This window comes from Uranotaenia lowii, chromosome 3 (genome assembly GCF_029784155.1).
Source record: "Uranotaenia lowii strain MFRU-FL chromosome 3, ASM2978415v1, whole genome shotgun sequence".
In the NCBI taxonomy this organism is placed as follows: Eukaryota; Metazoa; Arthropoda; class Insecta; order Diptera; family Culicidae; genus Uranotaenia; species Uranotaenia lowii.
Window position 1 is genome coordinate 99992325 of NC_073693.1, and position 25167 is coordinate 100017491.

Consider the following 25167-nt stretch of genomic DNA (forward strand, 5'->3'; position numbering starts at 1 on the left):
AAATATTTCCAATCAGAAAAAGACTTTTCTGAATTATTTAAAAAAATTGAGAATTTAAGGGTAAAGTAGCCATATCTCAAGTTTTCGAACCTTCGTTTAATTCCTTGGAAAAAACCACACAAGAAAAGTTTCATTTGGGTCAAAGTTTTTAAGTTCTGACTGAGTAAGTTTTTTCTGAATTGAAAAATGTAGGGGAATTGAGGGTTTAACAGCCATAACTCCATTCTACAATGCGTACGGTGCCTAAAACAGCCTTTATTCGATTTCTTGGAAAGAAAACCACATAAGTTGAGTATAATTTTGTTCAAAATTGTCAAGTCTAAACATGGTTTTTCTAAACTATTTGAAAAATTCAGGAGAACCGAGGGTAAAACAGTCATAATTCCACTTTTCGAAGTGTGTGGTGGCTCAAATAGCCTTCATTTTATTCCTCGTAAAAAAAAAGCACAAAAGATAGGTCTCATTTGGTTCAACATTTTAAGTACGAAATTTCTTTTTACATAATTAATAGAAAGTATAGGGGAATCGAGGGTAAAATCAGCCATAACTCCTTTTTTCGAAGCGTGTGGTGGCTCAAATAGCCTTCATTTGATTCCTCGGAAAAAATTACACAAGAAAGGTCTGTTTTTGTTCAAAATATTCTGCTCCAAATCAGTGTTTATCTGGATTGTTTACAAAATATAAGGGAATTGAGGTTCAAGAAGGCACTATATCTCTGTTTCTTCGTGTTTCACACTTTTTTCCTCATTTTACAATGACTTAAGTCTAACACTTATTTTCAAATGAAAAAAAAAGATAGAAAGGGAAATATTAAAATAAAGAAAATTATAGACGAAGATCGATCAGATAACACATCCCTCACTGGAACGTAAGGTGGTTTACTTCGAGCCACGAAATTCTTGTTGCAAAAAAAACAAATCAAACTGGACAGAAGAATTGTCGTAACCTGGGTTGCAAACACGAGTTGGAGGTTACGAAGAAGGATTTACCTGCATGGAAATGAAAACATGGTATACAAACATAAATATTTGATGAAGATTCTGCTCAAAAAGTCTCCCAAAATTTACAATTTGCTCCCCCTAGACAGTCCCATGTGAACTAAAGTCACCCATGATCAACCTTAAATTAGCCATCAAGAGAGATGAAAACTACGAAAAGGGGACAAGTTTGCAGTAATTGCTTCAAAAGCGTCTTCACTACGGGGAGCTTTACAGTTACAACGCCTCTTATTGAATCAGGAACGCTGAAAAAAGATGAAATTTCATAAAATTTGGGAGGTATTTTATGTATGTTCATTAGACCGCTGATAAAATGACTTTTTGCTCCCATACGTTTTTTTTTCGATGACTTTTGGGAAACTTAGCATCAGTGTAAATTTGAAATGATTTGGTTGATTCCTGAGTTAGCACAACGGGTTTCAATTTTGTATGGAAATGTGTATGGCAGAAGAAATTTTTGCACAATAAATCATCCAGAAAAATCAAATAAGCTTATAATGAAGTTGATCTCTGATTTTTGGTTTTGACTTTTCTTAAGCTTCATTTTTTGCTAACATAACAAGTAGCTAAGCATTTCATGAGAAAAGTTTTAACCATTTCAGGATGTTTGAGCCTTTTTTCTGAATAAGAAGCGTTCAAATGTTCCAAAGAAGTGCACAAATCTATTGAATAAATTTTTAACCTTGTTCCATAATTTATATGCAAACATGAGCTGCAAGAAAAAAATCATTTGCATCAATCAATTCACTGCTCCAAAATTATTCCAAAAAAGCTCTTATATTATTTGCAAAAGTCGTACGACACTTTCCTATCCCTGACCACAACGACTTCTTTTTCATCCCCTGGAATCTGCTGCCGGAATTAGTGAGCCAAGGATTGTCCAACCAGTTTGCTTGACCAGTTTCGCCCTTTTCTTGATATAATAGGATTCCTTTCATCCCATCTTCCTCGAGCTCCTTCCGCCGTTTGATGTTGGGCGGTTTGTCTTCGGAGCCCTTCTTCTTCCTTCTCTCTCTGTTTGCAAATTTGTACTAAATGATGCCTAACCATGTTTCATCGCGTCTCGTCTCGACTTGTCCTCTCTTGTCAGAAGCCTAACTGCTAACATCTTCGTGACCGACCCGAAAGATGTGTGTCGCGTGGTTAATCAGTTTAAGTGCCCGGTTGATGGCCATTTATCGTGTCCGATTAGCACACCTGACTGATGGCCGGTTGGCCGGTTTGGCCGTTCAGAAGCAACACCGGGACAACTGCTGGCCGCGGGGCACAGACGACGACGTTTATGTTCCACTACTGGGTTCGTGGTTGGTCCCAGAGATGATGATGATGACGTCGGCTCCGGTTTGTTCTCCGGCCAGTTTTCTAAGTGGCACCTCTATGGCTGGTAGCAACTTCTCGGTTTGTCGCCTTTTTAGCCCCAACATGACTAATGGACTTCGAGAGATGTTGCAGTCAAAAAGTTTATTCTCAACCAATGAGTAACTTATTTCATATGAGGCTTTGGATAGCCCCAAAAGGTTATCGAGTTTTGTAGGTACTCTCGAAAAGTGGCGAAGGTTTACAGATGATTATTGTAGTAAATTAGTTTAATAAAACAGATTTAAGCATTTTTTTTCTTTTGCATTTTCTTCTATGTGTTTCCACAAAAAATTGAAAGGAGAAACTGCTTGTAAAAGTTTGTGTTCTTTGAAGCCCATAAGAAGATCAATAGTTGAAGATCTAAAAAATATACACATTCGTATAATATGTAGAGATACAGCACTGGAAAATATAAAGTACGCACCAACACTTTGAACTTCAAAATTCCTCGTATCATTGGAAGTTTAGTGTATAATATAAGGTTGCCAGATTGCCCGGTTTAATTCGGGTTTGCCCGGATATTTGGAACTCTCCGTTTTGTTTCGGATCCTCCTGTGGAATTCGGAATGGATTATCCCGATCTGCCGATTGCAGCAGAACCAAAACATTGTTTGTTTTGGTTCTCCACATGCTTTGACCAAAAATGTTCACATCATCTCACTGTGAAGAAAAATAACTCAAACTAGGTTCGTGGTAACGCAGCAGTGTTGCCAAATATTCTGAGTTGTCAAATCAGAATACTACACATAATTGAGATCATTCATAAGTGAAGATGTAGTAATGGAAATAGCTATTGCTTATGTTATAAGTAGTTATTTAAGGACTTGACGAACAAAACGAATGAAGATTAACTCTATTCAACCACTGAAACCTGCGTTTTCAATAAGTTATGGGCCCAACTGATGCATTCACAAAGGTTATCAAGGGCGAGGCATGTGAAGCTGCTTAGCATTCTCAATTAACGAATTGAGAGAGGTGATTAACTTACGATGTTCAGATCATCCAGAGGAAAACGTATCCCGGCAAAAACACACCGTTTGTTTTGGTCCATTCGTGTTTTGAGAACAATAGCGATTGATCATTGGTGATTGCTGATGACAGTTGGTGATGATGTACACGTAAATGTTTACATCATCACACTGTAAAGCAAACCTACTCAAACTGTGATTAACAGTAACACTGCAGTGTTGAGAGATAAGAATGAATAAATTTATCGGAATACTCATTGAAAAATGAATACTTTCCCGGTTAAGAAAAATGAGAATTAGAAAGTGAACAATAGCTATTGCTAATGTAGAGAGTACTATTATAAAAATTAACTCTATTCCACCACTAAAACCCACGTTCTCAACAAATACCAAATTTGAAAAAGTCCGGTCCGGTTCAGTTGCCCAAACATCATTGGAAAAAGCCGGGTTTTGAAATTGAAATTCAGATAAAAATAATAAAAATAACTTCAAAAACAATTTTCCTGCATATTGCTATCACAAAAACTCAAAAAAAAATTACTGTTTCGATTCAAAATTAACCCTGAATCAAAATTTTAAATCTATGGTTTTCCTGACATTTCAATTATAAATATTAAAAATTATTTTCCAAACCATGAATCAGAAATTTGCTGGAAAATCAATTTCAAGCAATCTAGTTTACACATTTTAAATCAATATTTTTTAAACATCAGATACCGAGTTCGAATTAAAATTTCGAATTAAACTATGATTTAAATCATTGAAATTAAGAGAATTTATTTAAAGCACATAATTGATGATTGAACTTGATATTATTAAATAAGAACATATTTAATTTTGTTTCAAAGTTCCAGTGATCAAACTAAGAGATAAAATCATAATAAAATCCTTCCAGTTATCAAAATAAAAGGCTTCATCATTCATTCATCATTCATCATTGAAAGTTTATTCCGACAAAGTAAAGGTTGGGAAATTTGTCTTTTCAATAATCAATCAAATAAATAATAAAAATAAAAATAAGGCATTCAAAAATCTAAGCCTAAGAATCTTCATCTTAAATCTCAGGAAATCCAGCCAATATCCAAGCAGCATGGTTGCTAGCGATTTTTCTTTTTGAAATTTCAAAGTTTTCCCGGTTCAAAATGATGATTTTCCCGGTTATTTTTTTAAATATACAATCAAGGTGAATGAAAAATAATTCAATGTAAAGTGCTCAAATTTTTAACAATTGTTTTCCAAAACTTGTTAACCGGTAAGAAATCATGACAAATCTTTCGACGTCTTTTAACACGTAGTCCTTTCTTATCAAAATGACAGGTTTTCATAAATTTTTGGAACGAATCCAACGGAATAGGCGTATTTATTCATTGTTTTGATCCACAATTTCAACAATTTTGTAAACACAATTCCAGGTAACTTCATCTTGAAATTATAATATAGTAGATTTGAGCCACTGTGAACATTTCAATTTTTCTAGAATTTGTATGGAGTTGTTGAGAAAAATTGTATAGCGTGTATAGCAGGGCCGTAGGAAGAACTGCCTCATAGGGGGGGTTTTGATGACAAAATTTTTCCTAGAACATTTTTGCTTGAAAGATGCATACATAAAGAAAAGTGAAAAAAAACGTGATACTGAAAGTATCTCATCATTCGGGTTTAAGATTTTATATATAAATTATAATTCATTTCAAATCATTACTTTCGAAAACAAGTCCTATAAGTGATAAGTTTTTTTTTTGAATTTTTAAAAAATAAAAAAGAGACTTGTTTGGGGTTCAACACAGATTTATTGTTGACTCTTGTAAACTCGATACATTCAGATTTTAGTTTGAATTTTTTTTTGAAGGATCTACAATGTAAATAATATTAAACAACAAGCAAATAAAATATATATCCTGAACCCGAAGATGCAGTACAAGTTATTTTATCAACATAAAATTATCATTAATGATTTAATTTATAATTGAAATCCTGTGAAAAATTGAAACTTAGATTTCACAAGTAACGCAATTTAGAAGATAAGTTTAGATCTTATTTTATAGCAGTGGTTTTTACCTGTTTTCTGTTTTGTTTTAAGAAATTATGAATTTTGATTCCGAATCTGAATTCTGCATTTTGAACCTGAATACAAATTTTGAATTCCTATCCTGACTGAAAATTCCGAATGATGAAACTCTTATATTTCATTTCTGGATCACCATTATGGAACTTTGAAAGTTTTTATTCGGCATAGAGTAAAAGTTTGAAAACCAAATTTAAAAATGGTTTGTTATTTTTAATATTTTTTTAATATTCCGGAACGATGAGTTTCGAACATGTCAAATGAATTATATTTTAGTTTTGAATGCAAAACCAAGTTTCGGATCATTGTTTTGTCCCAATGATGAACCAATTTAAAAATCAAAAACTTTAGACTGGAATCAGATTCCACAATCCGGTCGCGGGCAACAAATTAAGATTTATGAAAAAAAAACGCACCAGAGCATCAGAAATTATTCAAACCTAAGCTCACCAGAACTTTTTCCGCACTTATCCGGGCAGGGAAAATCTGGGCTATTTTATCTAAAAACCTTGCAAAATCCGGACACACGATTCAAAGTTTACAACCCAAAATCTGGGCAATATCCAGTAGAATTTAGAAATTCTTCAATTAAAATTCAGAAGAAAAAATTCGAAAAGTAGTTTATATTCATCGAAACACATCAGCCAGTTTATTAGGATAAACTTTGTTAAAAAACTGTTTTGGACGCAAAATACAAAAATTTTATCACGCAGTTTAAATTTTTCTTTGCATTTGTAAATAAGTAAAAACTTTCGGGCAAAATCCGGGCAATCAGGCAACCTTAGTGAGTCTAATCTTATTGAAAATTCGATATTGGAGGCTAAAGACTGTACCACAATTTATGCACCAACTCATTATGTGAATAACTTTTGATAGCTTTTTTCGAGTCAGTCTTTAAGATTCTATCAACAAGTGTTGTGGACCTGGGATAAGATTTCGAGGTTTTGGTCTTAGTTCTGGGTCGAGATTGTTACTCTTGATTAACTTGAGTCGTTCATCGAAATTCATGAATTTTAAATTTCGAGTTTAGAGAAGAACATTTTGCTTGACATTTTTTTACCCTCCAGGGGGGGGGGGGGGGGAGGGGGGTTTAACCCTCAAAACACTCCCCGTTCCTACGGCCATGGTGTATAGAAATATGCATAAAATACATCAAAAATAATATCAAATCAGCTAACAACTTGAATAGGGATTTTTCTAAAAAACTTAAAATAATCAGATTGCATGGAAATATTTATTTATTTTGTTAGTGTAGTTATAGTTTTTGTAAAACTTTAAAGACATGTTTAAGGAAAAAAATGTTTTTTTATACAAAACAATGAAGAACTTTAGTCGTGCCCTAGTTATTTGAACTAAGGATTGGTGAAAATATACAAAAATGTGAAGAAGACAGGACTCAAATCATTTGAATGTAAGATATTATTTTGTACCAGGGTAAAGACCTTAGATTTCGACAGGAGCTTGTTTTCGACACAGTTTTTACATAAGACATATATTCCAGTGTGGGAAACTTTAAGCAAAAGTTTAACTTAGGAAGAGTGAAAAACAAAACACGTACGATATAAGGTTTCGTTCCTCTGGCCAATTCAAACAAAAAACACAACAATATTGCAAACATTTTTCTGGTAGAAAAAATCCTTTCGTCAGAAAAGTGTGACTCTGCTTAGAAACGCTGCCAAAATATTAGCTTTTTGTATAAAATAATTTTATGGAACAAGTTATATCGGATCATTTGACGTCGAAAACTAAAACTGGTAGTAGGAAACTCGATAACATAAAAGTTTATCCGCAAAGAAATCTACGCCGAGAAACACCGAAATTCGACACACTTTATGTCAGAAACCACTGGACAAAATTGTTCAAAATAGGTATTATTGTGTGACCAAATTTTTTGTGTTTAGTTTTGTCGAATAAAGTATTATTATTAAATATATAACATTTGAGTTATGCTTGTAAGTTTACCACACTTGCGGAGAGCGAAAAATTGAGATATCTAATAATGTCTCCGCAATTAGTAAAACTATTTAAACTTTGTTTGTTTACTAATGAACGAAAATAAGCAAGAAGCCCCCCCCCCCCCTCCCTCTCCCGCTCGTTCAGACGGCTTCGAGACCAGGAATATTGTTCTGCAGGTTATGTCGTGAGACGGAAAGCTACGTAAATAGATGAGCAACTAACCCTCTTTTAGACACAATTTTCTGAAAAAAAAAGAATAAAACATACCAGTTTTGTTCCTTTTAGATTTTTTTTTAGAAGATCTGATATTTGTATGTGTGTGCATATTTTTTCTTATAGAGAACTATACCAAAATATCTGAAAAGCGTTTTGATATATCTTATCTGATTTTAGAACTTAACGTAGTGATTCAGAAGTTTTAAATTTAAAATTATAACGTTTATAAATTTTGTACGAATTTGCCGTAGACTTTCACGACTCTTTGTAGTGACATCACTTCATTGTTTCTGATGAATACCCAGAATAACAAAGTTTTGCTACATCTCAAGTTGAAACTCGATATAATTTCAATTTTCCACAAAATATGACACTTAAAAACATTGTTGGCCGCAACATTCGCTTGATCTCCCAAGTTCTCGAAACAAATAAACAGTCACAGCCTCTCGGGTACGATGAACACATCAAAGCAATTTCGCCCTGCCTTGCCGCATCCAGCACATCAGTTAATCGGATTGAAATCACATCATCGGATTCGGATGATTATTTTGCCGTTTAATTTTATGACCTCTGCCCGTTTTATTTTCATTTCGGGAACTACGATGGGTGCATCTTCGAGAAACGGGGCAAAATTTAAATCTTTGACTTCCTTTGATTCGGCAAAAGATTTAAGCGCGCAACTTAAAAAGCAACAAACACACCCACTAAGTAGGGAAGCTGATGGGAAGCAGAGAAAAAATGTTGAAGAAGATTCGGGGTACTTTAAAAGACGAGCGACTCTGCAGAGACAAAATATGAGATGCCGGCAAAAGTGGGCCCCCGTGAGCAATTTATGATGTACCATTTTTAACGGTAGCGCAAAACCTTGTTGCGGTTGATTATTATTTCAATTCTCCGAAAAAAGGAAGGAAACCGAGTACGGCGTTTTTTGGATCGTAAATTGAACCGTTCGCGGCTGCCGGTGTCGAATGTTGGTGGTTGTTGATTCTGGGAACTGGGAAACGGCGACACCAGCCAAAAAAAGATGAAAATAAACGACATTTTTTCACCATAGCAAATATGCAGGTATTAAAAATTGCACCAAACTCGGCGAGGTGACATTTTGACTTTGACCTGGAATAGATGAATGGATGCGGTAGGTCTGCTGCGAGGGAGGATCCGTGAAATCGATAGCGATTTTGCAGCGATCAAATTTCTCGTTAACGACGATGCCTTCATCCGACCCGACACGTGATTTCCAAATGGTTTTCCTGACGGACGGCAGAAGTGGAAAAGCGTGTCCGATTTGATTTGACTAAATTGAAATCATTCCATCATTTAGCTTTGGATGCTGTTCCGAGAAGTCTGATCGATTGCAATAGGTTTAGATTGAAAATCCATGGGAATCTGGCATCTATTGTTCTAGAATTTTAATCATTTACAAATTACAACAATTTTTTAAATGTATAACTACATTTGTTTAAAGAAAGGTTCAATTAATAATCATGTAAATAATAATTTATGCGTGCCTAATTAGAAAAAAAAACTCATCTTCCCATTGGCGCCTTGTATTATGATAGCTGTTCTCTTTCCATGGCGACCTTTAGAAAACGGTTGAAAAAGGACACCCGAAAATTAGTCATAAAAGAAGAAATACATAGACAGAAATAAGTAACGAGATACTATCTTTTCCATCAAAGCCTTTCCAGTTTTGAACCGTCGCTACTTTTTTTGCTTTAAACTTGACTAACGAGCAGTTATTTTGAACGAAGAATAAGTCATAACGGAGTCTTTTAGGTAAATTCAAGAAGAGTTTGGAAAATAAATCAAACTTTTTCCAATATAACCTCAATTTAATTTTTAATTGACTAAAATTTCATTTACACTTTAATTTGTTTCCCAATTGGTCGGCGCAAAGTATGTAAAATAAGCTATTTACCTCCATTTATTACCATTTTGGTCAAATTTATATTAATATTGTTAAATTAGATTTCTGAACATTGCAACAATGTTTATAAGAGGGTAAACTTAAAATTTTTCCTCAAGCAAGATTTTAACTGCCAACGGCTTTACAATAGTGGATAGAACTGAAGTCTGCTGTCAATGGTTATGAGATCGAATATCTGTCATGCAGGGTGACCAGCGAGTCTCCATGTTGATATTCCTGGTTTTCCGGATTAAGATTTTATGTGTTCCAAAATATACAAGTAAATAAGTTTATCGGGTTTTTGACACTAGGAAAAGTTATTTTTATGAAAGTTGAACGTAAAAGTGTGAGAGGATATTAAACTGTTTGGTGTTTCTTTTTTGATATTCAAAGATTACTCAGGTTGAGATGAAGGTAGTACGGTAAGAAATAATGCGAATTGTCCTAACCTTAACCGAAAATTGCTATTTTCTTCTCAGACTTTCACATCAACTTCACTTATTATTTAGATATAATGAATTATTTGGTACTTTCAAAATTTCAAGTTGAAATACCGAATTTTACTATTGAACTATAATCATGAACAGGATTTCGGATTGCATAACCGATTCATAAATCAACTTTATTTAAAGTTTGGATTCATAATTCGAATGTTGATTCTTATTTCTGACCCTTATCTTCGGAATGAGAAATCAAGTTTTATGTTATTGTTGTGCTGCTGATTGATATTAAATTTTTATTTTCTCTAATGTTCTTAAGATAGATTCCGCAGAATCCTATTACTTATCAGCAATTTGAAATTTTCTTTTAAATTCCGATTTTTGAGATAAATTCTTTATGTTCGTGATTCCGCAATATCAAATATGATTCCATAACTCAATAATTTAAAATCTGTAATTTTTAACATATTTTTTCAAATAAAGAATGCGGTAACTTGTTTATGCAAAGAATGTATACAAAATGGCGGAAGCAAAACTTCAATTTTGTGTTTCAATTTTGTGAAATTGAGCTGAAGGTGAGAAAATATTTTCGAAACCAAAAAGGATAAATACCGCGAGGTTACAAACAAAGAAACTGGAATTTTATTTCAATTTTAATATTTTTAAAATATTTTATCAATCAAATGAAAACTTGGAGTATTGTTATGATTATTTTTTTTATTTGATAAATGTATCAATAAATCATAAATAGCTAAAAATAATTTTCTATTTCAATTTATTTAAAAACAACGTTTGTTTAAAAAATCTTCGAAGAAATTTGATTTTAAGAAAATTAGTTGACCTAGAGGTGAATTAGGACTTGAATGAATTGCAGAATGCATATCATCCTTTTTACTTTCTATTAAAATATCATCTAAATGTTTCCATCAAATTATTGGATATTTTAGTCAGGCTTTTCAAAGTTACTCCACAATTTTAAATGTATTAGTTACATTTCTGTTTAAAGTATCGATTCAGCATAACGTGTATGTTTTGAAAAAAAAGCTCCTGATGCAGATTTGAACATTATCAATTCTGGACTATCGTATAATAATATCAGTTTGAAGATGTTGAGCAAAAATCTATTTTTTGAGATGTGGACTGTCTGATATCAAAGTACGAATTCACATCAGAACTATAAAGTAGCTACAAATAGAATGTTTTCAAATCCTTTCACTTATTTCTTCATTCAGATATTTAGGTTCATTTTATACCAGAAATTCGTAGAAAAAAAGTGCACAACTGTAGAAAACATTAAACCCTTTGATTAATTAACGCTATAAATATAATGTATTCAAAAATCCCAATGTTTTCAGAAATTTTCCTCTTTTACCGGGAAAATCTCGTTTCTGGGGAAAAGTTTCGTCATGATGAAAAGAAAGAACTTTAGGATTTCATGGGTTTATAATACATGGGAAAAACTATTCATAAATATTTTTTCCGGTTTTGATTCGGAATTTCAGGTTTTACTCGATTTTTTCAGTTCCATTTTCAATTCCCGGTTTTCCCGGTTTGCTGGTCACCCTGTGTTTATCCTTTTTTCTTAAATTTTCTCTGAACGGAACGACGATCGTAAAACTCGGTTTATTTCCGCTTCGCATGCAGCATCTCCATCAGTATGGATACTATCCAGTTTTTGATTCTTGTTGTCGAGTTCGAATACTCATAAGAAACTAGAGATGAAAAGTTGTTACGTAATCCATGTTCAAATTTGGTTTAGCGTTTCATAGATTTAAAAAATCATTACGTTTTCAATATTTTGATTATAGTTTTGCGAATATGAAGAAAAGTAAATTTATGCTTCATATTCAAATTCAAAGTTCTTTAACTCAATTTTTGTGTAAAATTCAAATTGGCGATCCAAGATTGAAAACTCAGATTCAGATTCATCATTCGAATTTCATATTTTAATTCAAATTTAAAATAGATTTTAATAATGAATTCATATTGGAACCCAAAACTACAGAGTTTAAATCTTAGACTTAAAAAAGAGGACTTTGAAACTTGGCTCCTAAAATTCGGATCTGGAATTAAGATTTAGAAATCGTATTTTTTTTTATACATTTCAGAAATCATATTAAAATTTAAAAACAGATAGAATACATATATTCCACCGATTCCACCACTCCGAAAAAGTTGATCTGTGCTTGAACAAAAGTTAACTATGTGATGACAAAGCTTCTACAAACTTTCCACCAGCTCATTTTCAGTACTTGTCATTTTCTTCTAGTCTAGCTTCGAAAAAAAAAAAGATTGAAATTCCTAAATATGATTCAACTCGTAAAAGAGTTTTACAGTCAAGATAAACATATCAAATTGACATTTTTGTTGAGGAATTCAAGAGGATACAAGCTTGTAAATTTGATTGTTACGCAATTACAAAACTCTTAATTTCGATTCAAGGTTATTTTGTAAACACAAATCAGCTGAAAATCGCAAATATAAAGGAGAATTTTAGTAAAAAATTTAAAGTTCTGTTTTATGAAAAAAAAAAAAAACAAATGTTTATTTAAAAAACTATCATCCACAGGCAAGGTTGCCGAAATTATAGAAAAATCTGTTATTTGACAGAATTTGGAGCAAAATTTCCTCACAGAATTTTTTTTACAGATGACGGAACTTTGTAAATAATTGCAAATTTCACAGATTTTTTAAAAACCCATGTTTTACTGTCATATACTCAAATCAAACGTCAGGTAGATCAAATCTAATATCGAATTTATTTTCAATACAAATGGAGTAAAACTTTATCAATTTGATAACAAGAATAACCAGCACCAGATTGGAACAGGTGTTTATTGAAGTAAAACTTCTTAAAATTGATTTCAAGACCCCATTTCTTTACATTTGTGTTGTATAGCATTACAGATTACGCTATAAAAATTTAATAAAAATGAGAGATTTTTTTTTACAGAATTCGAGGATTCATTTTGACAAAAACACAGAATTATTTTTTCGGAAATCTTGTCCACAGGATTTTTATTGTGGAATTGATTTTCAACGAAAAAAAATTGTTGATGAAGAAAGGTACATCTTTATCTAAAACGTCTACATAAAATTCTTTTTGTTTCTGGTGTATTGTTTAACATTACTAATATTGCAATTTTTTTTTTTACAAAAGCAAAATTTCTTACTGAAATCATGAATTAGGGTCAAGTTTGTAGGAACCAAATTTGAAACGGAAAACTTTAACCTTTTACTATTATTTTTGAAAATATGATTTATTCATTTTGAATTTGCTCAAGAGTTTAGAAAATTAAGCATTTTTTATTTAAGCATAGCTTAAGTTGTTTTAACAGAAATTGAACGCTTTCTTTAAAAAAAACTTATTTTATGATCAATCTTAACAATCTAACAATCTTTATATTCACCAAATTCAAAGATTTTAACAATGGACAAAAGTGATTTCCCTATTTCTTTGCTAAAGGTTCCATTATACAAATTTAGCACACCGTTTTAAAGATATTTGGAAGATTTCTTAAAATTACGATTAAATATTAAAAACTTTTCTTAAAAATAAATTATCATCAATCATAGGGGAGATAAGAGTATAATGGCCACCTTAAGGAAAACGCTTATTTAACCATAGAGAACAGCATTAATATGTGAATAACATCATTGTTTCGTGTTCAGACACTCGAATAGTCAATTGCCTTATTGGATGAAACTTGAAAAAGTAGATAAAACGTTCAAAAATGCATTTTAAAATTTTTTGCCGAATGCTGAAAACCATTTTTTGGGGCAAGATGAGCGTTTTCTGCCAAGGAATCTAGCAGCGAATTCGACTCGATGAAGTCAACTGAATAATAGAGCTACAGCTTGATTTCTTTCATCTGTCGATTTTGCCTATTGGTAAGGTGTCAGAGAGGTAATCAGAAGACTCGAGTTCGATTCCTGGGCATGGTGATTTTTTTTTCATTTATCATTTATGATCGATGCATTTTACACTAAACGGTGAGGCGTAGATTCATCAAACAAAGCAGTAACAAAATAATCTAGGTCTGTTTGTAGAATTCAAACAATTAAAACATGCTCATACATTATGTTTCTGGTGTTTTGTTTGACGGATGATGCTACTAGCCGTATAATGTAACAATTGAAAAATCAATCATGAATGTTGGTATGTAAAAAAACCCCTCGAACAGGAATCAAATTCGAGTCTTATGATTACCTCTCCGACACCTAACCAATAGGCCAAATCGACAGATAAAACGAGTCAAGCTGTAGCTCTATTATTCAGTTGCTTTCATCGAGTCGAATTCGCCGCTAGATTCCTCGGCAGAAAACGCTCATCTTGCCCTGATTAAAAGTGCTCTGTTTGCCCCAGGTCAACAAATTTAAGAAAAACGCGTTTTAAAATTGATTAAAGTTAAAAATCAAAAAATTTATGATGGTGAAAATTGAGAAACAATGTGTAAATCATGTTGCAGTGCGTACTTTTCAGATCAAGATTAATTAAAGGTCATAAAAGCTTATTTGGTGGTGCTCAAAAATTATAATATTTTTGTCACTTGAGAACCTAGCTGGTTATTATTTAATATTTCTGTAAAGATGAAAAGGATGTTTCTTTTTTGGTGAAAAATTAATACTATAGGTAGTACGAAACAAATCCTCATGAAAAATTGTTTAAGAAAATACGAACTTTTGTAGAAAAATGGAGTGCTTATTATACCTTGGGTGCTCGTTATGCCCTTATCTCCCTTATGTATATATTTTTATATATGTTTGTATGGTTTGAGCCTTGAGCAAATAAAAATCATAGAAAATAAAATCAGTCACCAAAAAAAGCTCAAGATAATAAGTCAATATTAGAAAAGCAAATGAATTTTTCATTGTTTAGCATTGTTCAATATTTGTCTCAGGGTAAGTAGAAATTTCGTTTCATGCATGTATCAGGCCTGCTTCTTAAAAATTTAGAATACGTTTGATTGAAAATCTAATTTCAATTTACTCTAGTGTGAGAAATCTAAAAAAAACATCATCATAATTCACATTTTTTGTTACTTTAATAACCTTTTTTGGCCATGTAACGATGTGACTACTTGCTCATCTGATTTGAGACATACATTTTCCTGATAATAGTGCTTTCTTTATGAACGCCTTAATAATATAACTTAGTTTTTTCACTTATTACAATAACACCGTAAATCTCGTTTGCTAGGAAAATGAGACTATGAATAATGTTTTAAGTTGACTTGTCGACAATTTGGTAATTTAAAACCAGCATTAAAAAGACTTCGATCGGATGAAATATTAAAAAAAAAAAATGAGTTTTAGATTACCATCTTGGACGCGATTTGATTTCTGTCATCCAGAACTATCGATCAGCAGCAATATTACTGTTGGACATCGTTATTTATCTAAATTTCAGTACAGAAAAAAGGCAAAATCATTGGAAGAAAAAACTTAACAATGTGAAAAGCTTTCACTGTGAATTTGGCAATCGCCTGAGCAAGTTTTTAAAATCTTACTAAACGCGTATTGACGATCGCTGGTGGAATTAACAATCGCTAGTGGAGAGTGTAGCCATTTAAATACCTTACTAAGATAGCAAATAAACGATATTCTATTCCACCACTGAAACCTGCGTTGAATTGCTCATTTCAACATAAACATACTTAAAGCTTTCTGGACGTGGATAACTTAAAAGCTTTAAATTTCCGTGAATTGGAAACAAACCTTAGTTAATTTTTTTTAATAATGTTTCACGCAAGTTGGAAAAACTGGAAACTATTTGCAAAACAGAAACAATATCAGAAGGCAGATTTGCAGCATAACTGACATTTAAACTTAATAAAAAATATACTTAGCTTGGATTGGGTCCTCAGATAATCCACTCCTTCCAAGCGTATGTGTACATTGGACCGCTGCAAGCTTTGTATGGAAATTTCAAAAAGTTTTACACCTCCCGTAACTTTTTTTTGGTTGTTTTTGCTGTCCAGTCCCAAATTAGCGGAACGAGTTTTAATTTTGTATGGAAATTTTTATGGGACAACAAAAAATTTCATTCAAAAATCGCCAGAGATGTACTGAAAGTTCCAAAAAATATAACTTTGGATGAAAACTATTTCTTGATTCTTGCAGTACAATTCATGTCAATAAAGCATAAACCTAACTTGTAATCGAGAAAAGATATTCGATGTTATACTATTTTAATTCAAAATATTTTTTTTTAATTATAGAGATTTTGGCTGCTTATTTGAAAGCTGTGTAACAGTAGGATGAGAAAAATTTTTAAATACTTTGCAGTGGATTCCTCTTTTTTATGGTTATTTTGAAATGGTTATAACTTTTTTCATGAAATACTGAACAGCTTGTCATGTAAGCAAAAAATGAAGCTTAAGAATAGTCAAAACCAAAAATCAAATTCCAACTTCATTTCAAGCTTTTTTTTTATAATATTCTGGATAATTTAATGTATAAAAATTTCTTCTTCCATACAAATTTCCATAAAAAAATGAAACACGTTGCACTAACTCAGGAATCAACCAAATCATCCCAAACTTTACACTGATGCTTGGTAACCCAAAAGGCATTGAAAAACATATGGGAGCAAAAAGTCAGTAAATCTTTGTAGCTACGGATCCACTTTCTCCCACAAGTCATCCAAAGACCACAAATCCAATAATGAAATAATCAAATAATAAATTTTCGTCTTTGAAGTTACTTCAATAGGCAAATTCTTGGCTCAACTATCTTAAATTTCTTTTAGGATTGAAAAAGCGTGACAACTATCAAGTAGTGCATCCAGAACCTCCAAATTTATAAATCTGAAATTTCTATACAAATCTTACAGCGGTCTATAAAATGTTCATACTTGATTGTTTGTTTTCGTGTAGAAACAAAACAAAAAAATATGCTTTAATTACGTAATATTTATCTTATCTATTTTTTTCACTCTACTTTCAGGTAAGCCCATAGCCAATAAACATACTCTGTAACGTAAGTAAAAACAAAAGCACATTTCCTCATAAGAAAAAAAACAAACTAATTTAAGGATGAGTAGTAGATTTCTTTGGAATTCTCTTGTTTGCTATAAATGTACCGAATACCGAAATTTCATGAGAGATTACGCCATTTGTTGAATAATGAAATCCGGAAGACCAATTTCGCAAATAAGGTTTTACGATTAGCCGTATTTAGTGGCTCAATCCAATAAATATAATTGCATTGCATTTGACAATTTTTAATTAACAATATGTTCAAAAATGTTAATCATATGTGCTAAAATGTTGAGGAATTCGCACTACAAAAATTTAAACGAAGAAAAAAGAGCTCACTTAGAATTCAGCGAGAAAATAAATTCGCTCTCTAAATATTAGCGGCCTAATTAGCGTTTAGTGGATTTGCGTTTTTTGTGTCACATATTGCCATTTTCCATTCCCTGAGCGATGAATTGAATGAACTAAAAAAATATCGAAACTCCAATAACGAACTATAATTCTGATCCCACGACACCTGCTTTAATCCACTTATGGACTAAGAAACAGTGCTTAAATAACAAAATCAAAGGCTCAACAAAGTTTGCCGGGTCAGCTAGTAGTCTATTTCATATATACCAGGAAGTAAGCCGTTTCTGTTCGGAATTAAAGCCATACTTAATATCATTAGGTAAGATGGACATCCCTGCTCTTTCTTTAATGGTTTCCTGTGTTTTTACTTACATTATTGTAGAAATAAAAGTCGGCATACCTGAAAAAATAAACAAAACACATTATAAGATTTGATATTTTTGTCATTGTTAGTGAAAATTATAATTATTCTTTAGTTCGGATTAGAAGAGTTGAGTGAATCATAATGCATTCTCTAATGAATGTACTTAGCGAATTATTTTCCCATGGAACAAGACTGCTAAGGTCATTACTGTGCATCCACGCCGTGTTTCTCATAAACAATATTTCAATCCATCGAATCCGGATCGCATCATAAATAACTTCCTTCCATGCGCTTCCGGTAACTCGCCATCGAACCTTCGTTCAGGTTCGGGATTTGCCGGTTGGATCACGTAGCAGATAAATAAATAATATTAAAAAAAACCCGAAGAAAGAGAAGAAAGCAACGTTAAAGACACCGGAATCCGGCCATCGACAACAATCTGACTGACTGTTGCTGTTACTGTCTCTCAAACTCAAGCAGGGAAATCTCCTCCGGACGGCGGCGCGGCGGTCGTTGGTTATGTTTCGCGTGTCGTCCATCCAAGAAGGCTCTGAATGATAGCCGGTGCAGTAATAATTTATTTACATAAATTATGTTCGCCTCTCTTGATTTTCGCGAAGCCCTCAGTCCGATCCGAGAGAAGCAACCAGCAAACAGCACTTCACAACGAGGTGTAATTGAATTTCGTCTTTCGCCTCGCAAGCCCATACTTTCCTTCTTCGGTTTTGGGGCCGGAAGATTTATGTTCCTGGGAGCCATCGATCGATATTTGATGTTCGGCATCAAACCGAAAGAGAGCACATCATTCAATCGTTCCAGGTACGGTCACTTTCTTTCCCGGAACATCCTTGTCTTGTCTCGGTAAGGAAGAACTCACCTTTCGATGATGTCAACCTAACCTACAATTTTCTGGAAACGTTCGACTTACCGGGGCAGCTATTGCACGGTGGCCGACTACCCTGATTAAGTCGTCCAACGTGACAGGAATCTGTGAAAGAAATCGTGTCCGAAGTTTGTTGCCTATCGTTTCCTCCTTGGGTGATGGCAGAGGATTCTTTTCTCGTTAAAAGATGCAACCAACGCAACGAAAGTATTCACAAATCTACGAAACCAGAATCAATTATTGGAGCCTTCGTCGTAGAAAAAAAAAACAAACCTTTAAGAATAACAAACTTCAACCAGCTATTAATGTCACTGGATCATGTTAATTTTAAAATTGATTTTGACAATATGAAAAAAAATCTGCTTTTAGACTTTTTCCAGTACTTTTATTTCACTCAAAAAAAGGCTAACATCCAGGTGAAAATAAAAGTAATCATTAAAAGATTTTTGAGGAAATTGAGATCAACACATTTATGCAATTCAGTGTTGAAAAGTTAACATTTCGACATTAAAAACGGAATCAAAAAGTTCTTCTTTTTATCACTCAATTTTGTGTTAAAAATTACATTCCACGATCTACTTGAGCATAGATTTTCAGTCGTTGGTACGGTGGTCCACATAGGGTTATTTGTTGACATGCGCTTCTTGTAGGTTAACTAATACATTTTCAAGGGAATTTTTGGAATTTTCTTATAATTGTGTAAGCAACTCGTTGCCAAACTCAATTTTTCAGCACTATACGTAATTATCGTAATCGGACGTAATTGGAAATTTACGACTCGTGCTGAGAAAATCCACTTTTTGCTACTTGATGCATGATGCAATCAGTGCTTTTCCTGTCGTTCTGTTTTTGTTTACCAGAGCCAGGATAGTTCGAAAGCATTCCTAGAAACAGCCTTCCCGATTTACGCTTTTCCTGTCGCTCTGTCTTTGCTTACCACAGCCGGAACAATCCGAAAAAAATCTTTGCAACATCCTTCCAAATTTATGTTTTTTTTGGTGCTCTATCTTTGTTTACTAGAGCCGGAACGATCCGAAAAAGTTCTTAACAACAGGCTTCCCAATCTGTGATTTTCCTGACGTTCTGTCTTTGTTTACTAGAGCCGGAACAATCTAAAAACCATCCTAGCAACAGCCTTCCCAATCTTTTCATATCGGTATTTTTCTCCTGAAGCTGAGACAGAAAAAAAACACAGCATCAGCAAGTTTAAAAATCTGCGCTTCCCATGCTAATCCGTCTTTTCTACCGGAGGCTGAATCAGAACAAGTTTTTCGTTTTCATATGTGATGAAAGAAATTAGAGAAACATGAACTATCAAAGAACGAAAGAACATAAGCCGTAAATATCATGAAAATTTCGAAAAAGATACAACGGCTCACCGACAGGACTTGAACCTGCAATCTCCGCTTCGGTACAACGGCGCGTTAGCCAATTCCACCACGGTGAACGTGATGGAACCGGCGAACACGAGCAATCGAGCTCTGCCGATCAACTGCTGGACCATCTATCGAAACACCATGTATATCCCGCATGTGATCTTTCCCTCTATTGATCTCTCTTGTTTCTCTAACCCCACCCATCGACTCGGGATTTTAGCCGAGCGAGCACATGGTCGATTGCTTCGGGTTTGCCGCAACTTACGGTCAGATGAAGAAGCAATCAGTGCCGCTCAAGGTTCCGAGCAGACCAGTTACACAGGGAGGTGTTGCTCTGTTGAAATCAATACTGATGTTATGAAATCGCTTGGTACATCTTTGTACCTGAAAATGATCACATTTTCATATGTGATGAAAGAAATTAGAGAAACATGAACTATCAAAGAACGAAAGAACATAAGCCGTAAATATCATGAAAATTTCGAAAAAGATACAACGGCTCACCGACAGGACTTGAACCTGCAATCTCCGCTTCGGTACAACGGCGCGTTAGCCAATTCCACCACGGTGAACGTGATGGAACCGGCGGACACGAGCAATCGAGCTCTGCCGATCAACTGCTGGACCATCTATCGAAACACCATGTATATCCCGCATGTGATCTTTCCCTCTATTGATCTCTCTTGTTTCTCTAACCCCACCCATCGACTCGGGATTTTAGCCGAGCGAGCACATGGTCGATTGCTTCGGGTTTGCCGCAACTTACGGTCAGATGAAGAAGCAATCAGTGCCGCTCAAGGTTCCGAGCAGACCAGTTACACAGGGAGGTGTTGCTCTGTTGAAATCAATACTGATGTTATGAAATCGCTTGGTACATCTTTGTACCTGAAAATGATCACATTTTCATATGTGATGAAAGAAATTAGAGAAACATGAACTATCAAAGAACGAAAGAACATAAGCCGTAAATATCATGAAAATTTCGAAAAAGATACAACGGCTCACCGACAGGACTTGAACCTGCAATCTCCGCTTCGGTACAACGGCGCGTTAGCCAATTCCACCACGGTGAACGTGATGGAACCGGCGAACACGAGCAATCGAGCTCTGCCGATCAACTGCTGGACCATCTATCGAAACACCATGTATATCCCGCATGTGATCTTTCCCTCTATTGATCTCTCTTGTTTCTCTAACCCCACCCATCGACTCGGGATTTTAGCCGAGCGAGCACATGGTCGATTGCTTCGGGTTTGCCGCAACTTACGGTCAGATGAAGAAGCAATCAGTGCCGCTCAAGGTTCCGAGCAGACCAGTTACACAGGGAGGTGTTGCTCTGTTGAAATCAATACTGATGTTATGAAATCGCTTGGTACATCTTTGTACCTGAAAATGATCACATTTTCATATGTGATGAAAGAAATTAGAGAAACATGAACTATCAAAGAACGAAAGAACATAAGCCGTAAATATCATGAAAATTTCGAAAAAGATACAACGGCTCACCGACAGGACTTGAACCTGCAATCTCCGCTTCGGTACAACGGCGCGTTAGCCAATTCCACCACGGTGAACGTGATGGAACCGGCGAACACGAGCAATCGAGCTCTGCCGATCAACTGCTGGACCATCTATCGAAACACCATGTATATCCCGCATGTGATCTTTCCCTCTATTGATCTCTCTTGTTTCTCTAACCCCACCCATCGACTCGGGATTTTAGCCGAGCGAGCACATGGTCGATTGCTTCGGGTTTGCCGCAACTTACGGTCAGATGAAGAAGCAATCAGTGCCGCTCAAGGTTCCGAGCAGACCAGTTACACAGGGAGGTGTTGCTCTGTTGAAATCAATACTGATGTTATGAAATCGCTTGGTACATCTTTGTACCTGAAAATGATCACATTTTCATATGTGATGAAAGAAATTAGAGAAACATGAACTATCAAAGAACGAAAGAACATAAGCCGTAAATATCATGAAAATTTCGAAAAAGATACAACGGCTCACCGACAGGACTTGAACCTGCAATCTCCGCTTCGGTACAACGGCGCGTTAGCCAATTCCACCACGGTGAACGTGATGGAACCGGCGAACACGAGCAATCGAGCTCTGCCGATCAACTGCTGGACCATCTATCGAAACACCATGTATATCCCGCATGTGATCTTTCCCTCTATTGATCTCTCTTGTTTCTCTAACCCCACCCATCGACTCGGGATTTTAGCCGAGCGAGCACATGGTCGATTGCTTCGGGTTTGCCGCAACTTACGGTCAGATGAAGAAGCAATCAGTGCCGCTCAAGGTTCCGAGCAGACCAGTTACACAGGGAGGTGTTGCTCTGTTGAAATCAATACTGATGTTATGAAATCGCTTGGTACATCTTTGTACCTGAAAATGATCACATTTTCATATGTGATGAAAGAAATTAGAGAAACATGAACTATCAAAGAACGAAAGAACATAAGCCGTAAATATCATGAAAATTTCGAAAAAGATACAACGGCTCACCGACAGGACTTGAACCTGCAATCTCCGCTTCGGTACAACGGCGCGTTAGCCAATTCCACCACGGTGAACGTGATGGAACCGGCGAACACGAGCAATCGAGCTCTGCCGATCAACTGCTGGACCATCTATCGAAACACCATGTATATCCCGCATGTGATCTTTCCCTCTATTGATCTCTCTTGTTTCTCTAACCCCACCCATCGACTCGGGATTTTAGCCGAGCGAGCACATGGTCGATTGCTTCGGGTTTGCCGCAACTTACGGTCAGATGAAGAAGCAATCAGTGCCGCTCAAGGTTCCGAGCAGACCAGTTACACAGGGAGGTGTTGCTCTGTTGAAATCAATACTGATGTTATGAAATCGCTTGGTACATCTTTGTACCTGAAAATGATCACATTTTCATATGTGATGAAAGAAATTAGAGAAACATGAACTATCAAAGAACGAAAGAACATAAGCCGTAAATAGTTTTTCGTCGCAGCAACCTTAAAGTCTGAACTCCCTGTGCCAATCTGCTTCCCACTGGAGGCCGAATCAGAAACAAACAATCTTAGCAGTAGCCTTAAAAATCTGCGCTTCCTGTGCCAATCCGTCTTCCCACCGGAGACCGATTCAGAAACTAACAAACAGCAGCAACAACCTTAAAAATCTGCGCTTCCCGAGCTTCGTAGCAGTAGCCTCAAAAATCTGCAGCCACAGTGCCAATCCGTCTTTCTACCACAGGCTGAATTAGAAACCTTTTTTTTTATTGAGCAGCAGCCTTGACCATCTATGCTATCTGTTTTTATTCAGCCAACTACGCCACAGTCGCGAGTTCAATTCAGTTAGACGCGTCTGTCACTCACGAGAATAGATCAATGACTGACTTTGTATTGTTTGTTTTGTTTGATGTTGCCAAAATAACAAACGTTGCCAGAGAAGTTTATTTTATTCCATTTATCTTCAGTGTTGCCGAATACAAATATTATGTTATTTTATATTCATTGAGTTTTAACTATTTCCTAAACATGGGCCCTAGAGAGGCACAAGATGGCATTTCGGCATTTCAGTGAACTATTTTCCAATATATTTTGTATGTTTTCTCCAGTCGGCTTTACTCAAATTTGGAACAAACTGGGTTCATCCAGACATACACTAAGAATATTCTCCCGGGTATTTTTCATCGCAAATAATAATTTCTCAAAAAAAAAATTGGTGTATTAACTTATTTGCGCGGTTTTGTAGTTCGGATTTTCGCAAAAAACGTGGTGTCTGTCTTTTTCAATGGGAAAAAATTGCAACTGTAGGGTTGCTAGCGATTTTTCGTTTTGAAATTCCAAAGTTTTTCCCGGTTTTTCCCAGGTTTTTTCTCGGTTATAAATGATGATTTTCCTAATTATTATACGATTTTTTTAATGTAAAATCATGTAGAATAAAAAAAATCAATGCTAAGGGCCTCTAACTTCTAACTGTTTGTAAGATTTGTTGTTTGCACAAATAACACACGACGTATTCAGAACACGACACTTAATGTTTTTAGTAACGGAAAAAAGGAATTAAATTTCCTTTTTTTTTGTCGACCGGTTTTCGGCTCGATGTTGCCCATCTACAGGACGATGTCCGACTGACTAGATAAAGGAAAAACACTTATACATGTTCATACTATCCAATAGTATTCGTCGAAGGGTTGTTGAGAATTTGGTTTGAGCAGGTTGAAAAGCGGTGATATGATTGGAGCGTCAACCTCGTTCATAAGTGGCCTTTCCGATGTGGTGATATACATGGATTCCCATGCGTTTAAATGTGACGCTTTGCGTACCATTTTTTTTAACTTAACCTGTTGTTTGTTTGTAAGAATCTAAGATTTTATTTTGTATCAGGGTAGAGACCTTAGATTCGACAAGAGCTTATTTTCGATACAACTTTTACATAAGACATATATTTCAGCGTAGGAAACGTTAAGCAAAAGTTTTACGTAGGAAGAATTAAAAACTAAATACTTGCGACATAATGCTTCGTTCCTCAGGCCAATTCAAACGAAATATACAAAACAATATCTTTTTCTGGCGAAAAATAGGTGTAACTATGCTTTAAAACGTCTCAAACTGCCAAATTATTTGCTATTTGTATAAAATAATTTTATTAAATATGTACATCGAACACTGAATCATTCCGAACTAAAACTAAAACTGGTACAGTGGAACCTGTATAAGCGAGAAACCTCTATAAGTGAGAGAAAACACCAAGTCCCAAGTTTTAAAGCACAAAACCTCTTTAAGTGAGAGTGTAAAACCTCTATAAGTTAGAGTCGTTTCCCTGACTAGACCAAGGAAATTAGAAAAAATACCACTTTTGTATTGAAGTTTTGGTACCAAAATTATTATCAATGAAAAAATATCCATAGTTCCATATTGAAATTCACTCAAGAAAACTTCGAACTGCTGCTTCAACTGGTTTCTTATAAATCAGTGGATTTTTATCAAATACACATTGTTTAGTTGCATTTCTAAACCATTTGTATGTTGTTGACCCTCTATTATAGAGCACTTGATGTTAGAAACCTCTTTGAGCGAGAAAAAAAGTTCAGTCCTTTGACTTTTACTTGTCCAGGTTCTACTGTAGATAGTTTTGTCGATAATAGTTTAATTATTAAATTTTGTAGCATTTGAGTTATTATGTCATATTGCTTCATAATTAGATAAAAACGCGATTCAAACTTTATTGTTTACTAATAAACGAAAATAAGCGTTTATGACATACATCTATATCGTGATTGACAAAAACTACTCTTAAATTTAGAAACAATTTTAAAAGTATTTTT

At 34.6% G+C, this 25167-nt stretch overlaps 2 protein-coding genes across 7 annotated transcripts in view; one reads left to right on the forward strand and one right to left on the reverse strand.

Moving 5' to 3' along the window:
* Nucleotides 1-25167, forward strand: part of LOC129758526 (uncharacterized) — a 421682-nt gene that overhangs the window by 342589 nt on the left and 53926 nt on the right. The window contains exon 4 of one of the 6 annotated variants that reach the window (XM_055756042.1): nt 16854-16886. The exons of the other annotated variants lie outside the window; for them this stretch is intronic. The gene's annotated coding sequence lies outside the window, so the exon portion shown is untranslated. The remainder of the gene's footprint in view (nt 1-16853; nt 16887-25167) is intronic. 6 annotated transcript variants of the gene reach the window in all.
* LOC129758525 (HIV Tat-specific factor 1) overlaps nt 1-25167 on the reverse strand; it is a 329990-nt gene that overhangs the window by 165706 nt on the left and 139117 nt on the right. The gene's annotated exons all lie outside the window — the stretch shown is intronic.